General features: G+C 45.9%; 2 non-coding genes across 2 annotated transcripts; both read left to right on the forward strand.

The window, feature by feature from the left end:
- Positions 1 to 204: 204 nt before the first annotated feature.
- trnaa-ugc (transfer RNA alanine (anticodon UGC)) lies at positions 205 to 276 on the forward strand. The gene has a single exon. It is a non-coding gene; the product is annotated as a tRNA-Ala (tRNA).
- A 1,149-nt stretch (positions 277 to 1,425) lies between these two features.
- Positions 1,426 to 1,507, forward strand: trnas-aga (transfer RNA serine (anticodon AGA)). The gene has a single exon. It is a non-coding gene; the product is annotated as a tRNA-Ser (tRNA).
- Positions 1,508 to 5,461: the final 3,954 nt, after the last annotated feature.

Genomic DNA, 5,461 nt, shown 5'->3' on the forward strand with positions numbered 1-5,461 from the left:
TTCTGCTGGAGTCTAATTGGTTCTTTTCCACAAAAATTATCATGATGCTCAGGAAGAGAACTGAACAAGGATGAAGTATGATCGCACTGGATAGTGGAGCAGCCTCGGGGCCGAATGACTGTGGCCATCAGCCATTATCCGTGTTGCACTGCTCAGTTGTGATATGCAGGAAGGTTTGGACCTGAACACTTCTGTATTTTAAGTGGGGATGTAGCTCAGTGGAAGAGCGCATGCTTTGCGTGTATGAGGTCCCGGGTTCGATCCCCGGCATCTCCACGCTAGTGAGCTGGAATTTTGAACATTGCAAAGCTCAAACCGAATCATCAGGTTTGCAGTCGGCACAATGACGGTACCGCGATACAGCGGCACACATAAAGGAGGTCGAATGATGCTTTGAGTCTGAACGTGGACAAGACCAAAGAGATGATTCATTTGGAAGGTGCAGGCTGACCGCTCATTACCGCAAATAAACGGCTCCTCAACAGAGAGAGAGAGTGGACCACCAAACCCGCCCTATGAACGCCACAGAGAACAGCAAGAAAGCGCACCGGTGTGTCCACTTCCTGGCTTCAGTGAGACTTCCCCAACCCCTCTTCAATCTGTGTTTATTTCACAGGAGGGTCATTGAGCGAGCTCTAACCACTTGCTAAACCGTCTGGTACGAGAATCGCAAGACATCCGACGGCAGGACTCTACAGAGGAGAGAGAGGACTGCGACAGCAGCTCACTTTCACATTCAGACCCAGTGATTTGCGGACCATTGAAAACTGACGGAATTCTGTCCTTCATTGGATCATATGGACGGATGGGAAGGTGAACGAGACTCGGGATTGGACAAATTAATCCCGGAGTGCGGGTGTGTTCTCCGGTTCACCTCGGACTGCGGTCGCTGCTGGTCACGTCGAGACTGACCGACGTAGCATCCACAAAATGCAGCAGGAACTCAACGGGCATCTGCGCACGAAATATGGACTGTTTCCTCCTCCCCAGAGATGCTGTCAGACCTGGTGATTTGCCCCGGCATTCTGTGTTCTGGATTTGCAGCATCTGCAGAATCTCCTGTGTTTATAACCTAAATAACAGTCAGCAGGCAAAGAGAATCTCCCGCCGTATATTGTAGACCACATCCATGGCTACAACTCGAAAGCTTATAAAGAAACTCCCATCAGGGTCTTCTTACCCGAGCAGCTTCTTAATCCCCCTACGAGGATTCTACATCTCCCGATCCTGCTCCGCTCTGACTGAGACTCCATCCAGTTCAGTGACTGATTTCCTGGTGAAAGGTCATTGAGCTGAACGTGAATTCGGTTTCTCTCTTCACAGCCGCTAACAGATCTGCTGAATATTTCCAGCAATCCCCGCTTTTAGTTCAGGATCAACCCTGTTTATCTGACTCCGGGATTTGAATCCAGCTGTGAAGAACTTGTAGTCGTGGCCGAGCGGTTAAGGCGATGGACTAGAAATCCATTGGGGTTTTCCCGCGCAGGTTCGAGTCCTGCCGACTACGTGTTTATATCGGTTTTGACTCCCTGATCCCTCCCAGGGATACAGATTGTAAAGAGCCAGTCGAAACACCCAACTTTTTTCGCCGCCTCCAAAACCAGGAAGTGCCCATGTGATCTGCTTTTATTCAGGTGGGCTGTACGATGCAATTAGTCAGCCGCTGTTCGGCTTTTATCCGAAGTGCTGGTGGTTCCAGCTTATCCAGGGACGCTACTGATCCAGTGGCCTTTTGTGTCCGTTTTGTGCGCTCCGTGCTGTTCCTAATACATTCATTTAAAAAAAAAATCCACATATAGAAAACTGAACACTACCACGACCTGTCTTGCTTACATTCATGTTGGCATAAACTTAATATATTGTACATGGACGATCAAACCAACAGAAACTCTTACAGGGCACCAATGTATTTCATGTTTAAATTTATGTTATCGCCACTTGAACTAGAGGGATAAACTCACTCGACTTCAGTCACACCAGCACTGACTGTTTCCACAACTCACTTTCAAACTCGACATTTCATGCTAGAAACATTTTTGCTTTGTTGTTATTATTATTACTTTCTCAGCTCAAGCTGGCCTGAAGTACGGGTGTGCTGAAGAACACTCATTCCTCAATAGCTACGGACTTCGGACCATTCTAGTGGTGTATAGTATAGTGGCTTTCAGGAGATTTACAGAAATTTTGCTTTAGTGGCCAAAATGTTTAATGCTATTGTCTAGTGACTTTGAGGTACTAGATGTTGATATTACCATTGGGACTATGTATACCCTGTTCATGCTCGATAAGCTTTATTTTATTAGGCCTTTATTATGTATTTATAACATTTTTGTGTTAACCACCTGGCCCTGTAATGCCACAACGAACCCCTCTGTTTCTGGGAAGAGGTCTCCAACACTGAGCCAAGCGTTCCACGTCTCCTTCTTCACATCTAGTCTGCTCAGATCATGGGGATGTTTTCCATGGAGGGTTGCTGCTCCTATAACTTTATATAATTAAGGAGGGTTGCTGCTCCTACAACTTTATATAATTTATTATAATTTGATAATTAATATTATCAAATATAACTTTATTTGATTATTATTTTACGTTTTTGTATTTTCACAGTCTGTTATGTTTTCTGCATTGATTGTCCGTCTTGTGTGCACTCTTTCATTGATCGTATTCTGTTTCTGTGCACTTACTGTGAATCCTCTCGAGAAAATGCATCTAATGGTAGCATATCTGATAATGAATTGACTTTGAACTCTGAAGTGTTCTGCGCCGCTACACAGGACACAGGACCCAGACCCTCGGTGCCCTCTCGTGGCCAGTGGCTGGTACTGCCTCACAGATCTCAAAGCGATTCTCCGGGTTGTTTTGTGAACCCAGGAGCCGGGACGTTTCGCTTCTTCTTCACATCAACGTGCAAGTTAAATAAAGCGGCGACTTGCTGCTCCTCTGCGAAGTTCACGGGTCGGTCACATTAGTACAAAGGGAAACAAATTTAATGTTTCAGGCGGAGCCCCATTCGTCATCACTGGGAAAGAGAGAAAATAAGGTACTTTTCAGTTTCAGACAAGATGGGCGAACGTGATCAGGCAGAAGAAAAGCCGCGGATCTGGTGAGACCAAGTGAGTGACTGTCACTGTTATAATCGGGACACTTGTTTCTATGTTGCATAAACATCAAAACTGCGGGAATTGTCCAGTACAGCAGACTATGGTAATGAAAGGAGGGGAAAAAAAGAGTCATAGATCAGGTGGGCGATGGTCGAAGATGGGTATTTTTTGGCACAAGAATCAGAGTAACACACACAAAACACTGGACGCTCTCAGCAGGTCAGTCAGCATCTGTGGAGAGGAATAAAAAATCGCGTTCCTTCATAAGTACTGGACAGGAAGTAGGAAGAAGCCAGAATAAGAAAGTGAGGGAGGAGAAGGAGTTCACGCTACAAAGTGATAGGTGAAGCCAGCTGAGGAAGGAAACTGGATATGTTCGGGAAAGGGGATTATTGAAAAATGGGAGGTGATCTGTGAAGCCATTTGAGGAAAGAGTGTAGATATGTTGGAGAAAGGGGAGATTGAAAACTGGGAGGTGATAGGTGGAGCCAGGTGAGAACAAGAGGTAGATATGTTGGGCAAAGGGCAGTATTGAAAACTGGGAGGTGATAGGTGGAGCCAGGTGAGGATGGAAGGTAGAAATGTTGGAGAAAGGGAAATAAATGAGAGGCTGGGTGGTGATTAGTGGAAAAGGAAAAGGGCTGAAAAGCAGAAATCAGATTGGAGAGGCGGGTTGACTGGAGGGAGGCAGTAGTCAGTCGAGGAAAGGTGAAGACGCAAGAGAAATCCCGAAATGAAAATTAAAACAGTGAGTAGAATGGAGAAATTTACTGTGTTAGAGAAATCGATGCTCATAATCTCAGTTTGAGGGCTACCCAGACGGAATATGAAGTGTTGCTCCTCCAACCCGAGCGTGGCTTCATCGTGGCAGCAGAGCAATCCATGGACCAACATGTCAGAATGGGAATGGGAGTGGAATTAAAATGGTTGACTATAGGTAAATCCTGCTTGTTGCGGACGGAGCAAAGTTGCTCGACAAAATGGTTCTCCAATCCATAAACAACAGGAATTCTGCAGATGCTGGAAATTCAAGCAACACACATCAAAGTTACTGGTGAACGCAGCAGGCCAGGAGACTAGTCCTGACGAAGGGTCTCGGCCTGAAACGTCGACTGCACCTCTTCTTACAGATGCTGCTTGGCCTGCTGCGTTCACCAGCAACTTTGATGTGTGTTTCTCCAATCCATCTTGCGTCTCGCAATTGTAGATGAGGCCGTATTGGAAGCACTCGATACAGTAGATTGGCCCAGGCAAACTCACAGCTGAAGTGTTTCCTCACCTGGAAGGACTGTTTGGGGTCCTGAATGTTGTGAGGGAGGAGGTGAACGGGCAGGCGCAGCATTCTTCCGTTTGGTTAAATGCCAGAAGGGTAATCAGTGGGAGTGTGTAGTCGTGGCCGAATTGTTTCGCAATGCACCCGGAATCCATTGGGATTTCCTCGCGCAGCTTCGAGACCTGACAACTGTGTATTTCCAACATTTTCTGTTTGACTCTCTGATGCAAACCAGTCATGAAGACTGTGAAAAACCGGGTCCCGCCCAGCAGCGATTGTTGGTCACGTTCTACAACGCAGAATTGAACCATTTATTCCTACTTTCCACAAAACTTGTCTGTGCGGCGCATCGGTGAGCGCGTCCGGCTGTTAACCGACAGGCTGGCGGCCAATGATCCGGCAGATTTGTTTCTGTTGTGTTTCATTGGCAGCTGGGAAACGCTGCGCTGAACGGAGGCCGGGTCTCCCTACTGCGGCCGCGATGGGAATTTAAACTTTTATATTTTAGACACATGTACCGAGATACAGAGAAAACCTTCTCGTTCATACTGTCCGTGGAGTTGAAATTATTGCGCAGTGCCTTAAGATCGCACAAGGTAAAGCAACAACAGAGTGCAGAATAAAGTGTAACAGCGACAGAGAAAGCACAGCGCAGGTAAATAATAAGGGGCAGCAGCATAACGAGGTGGATTGTGAGGTCAAATGTGCACCTTATCGTACTAAGAAACGATTCAGTAGACAAAACAGCGGGACTGAAACTATCCATGAGTCTGTGATACTTTTTTTCAGGATTTTGTGCTTTCTGCGCGATGGAAGAGGGGAAAGGAGAGAATATCCGGGATGCGGGGTGTCTTTGCTCAGGAATCTGTCTGTTCGATTTGACCAGAAAGTGCGTTTCCTGGAGCGGAGTCCTTGGAACTAACGGCCTTGCCGGGACTAATATTGTTTTTCTTTTTTTTCCATTTAATTTGGGGTCCACTTTTTTCTTTCTTCTATTTTAAAACTCTTTTTTTATTATTTTTTTTCCAAAGTTATAAACAAAATAACAATGTTGATACAAAGAGATTGGAATAATCTTATTTTTGAT

This window comes from Mobula birostris, chromosome 28 (genome assembly GCF_030028105.1).
Source record: "Mobula birostris isolate sMobBir1 chromosome 28, sMobBir1.hap1, whole genome shotgun sequence".
NCBI lineage: Eukaryota > Metazoa > Chordata > Chondrichthyes > Myliobatiformes > Myliobatidae > Mobula > Mobula birostris.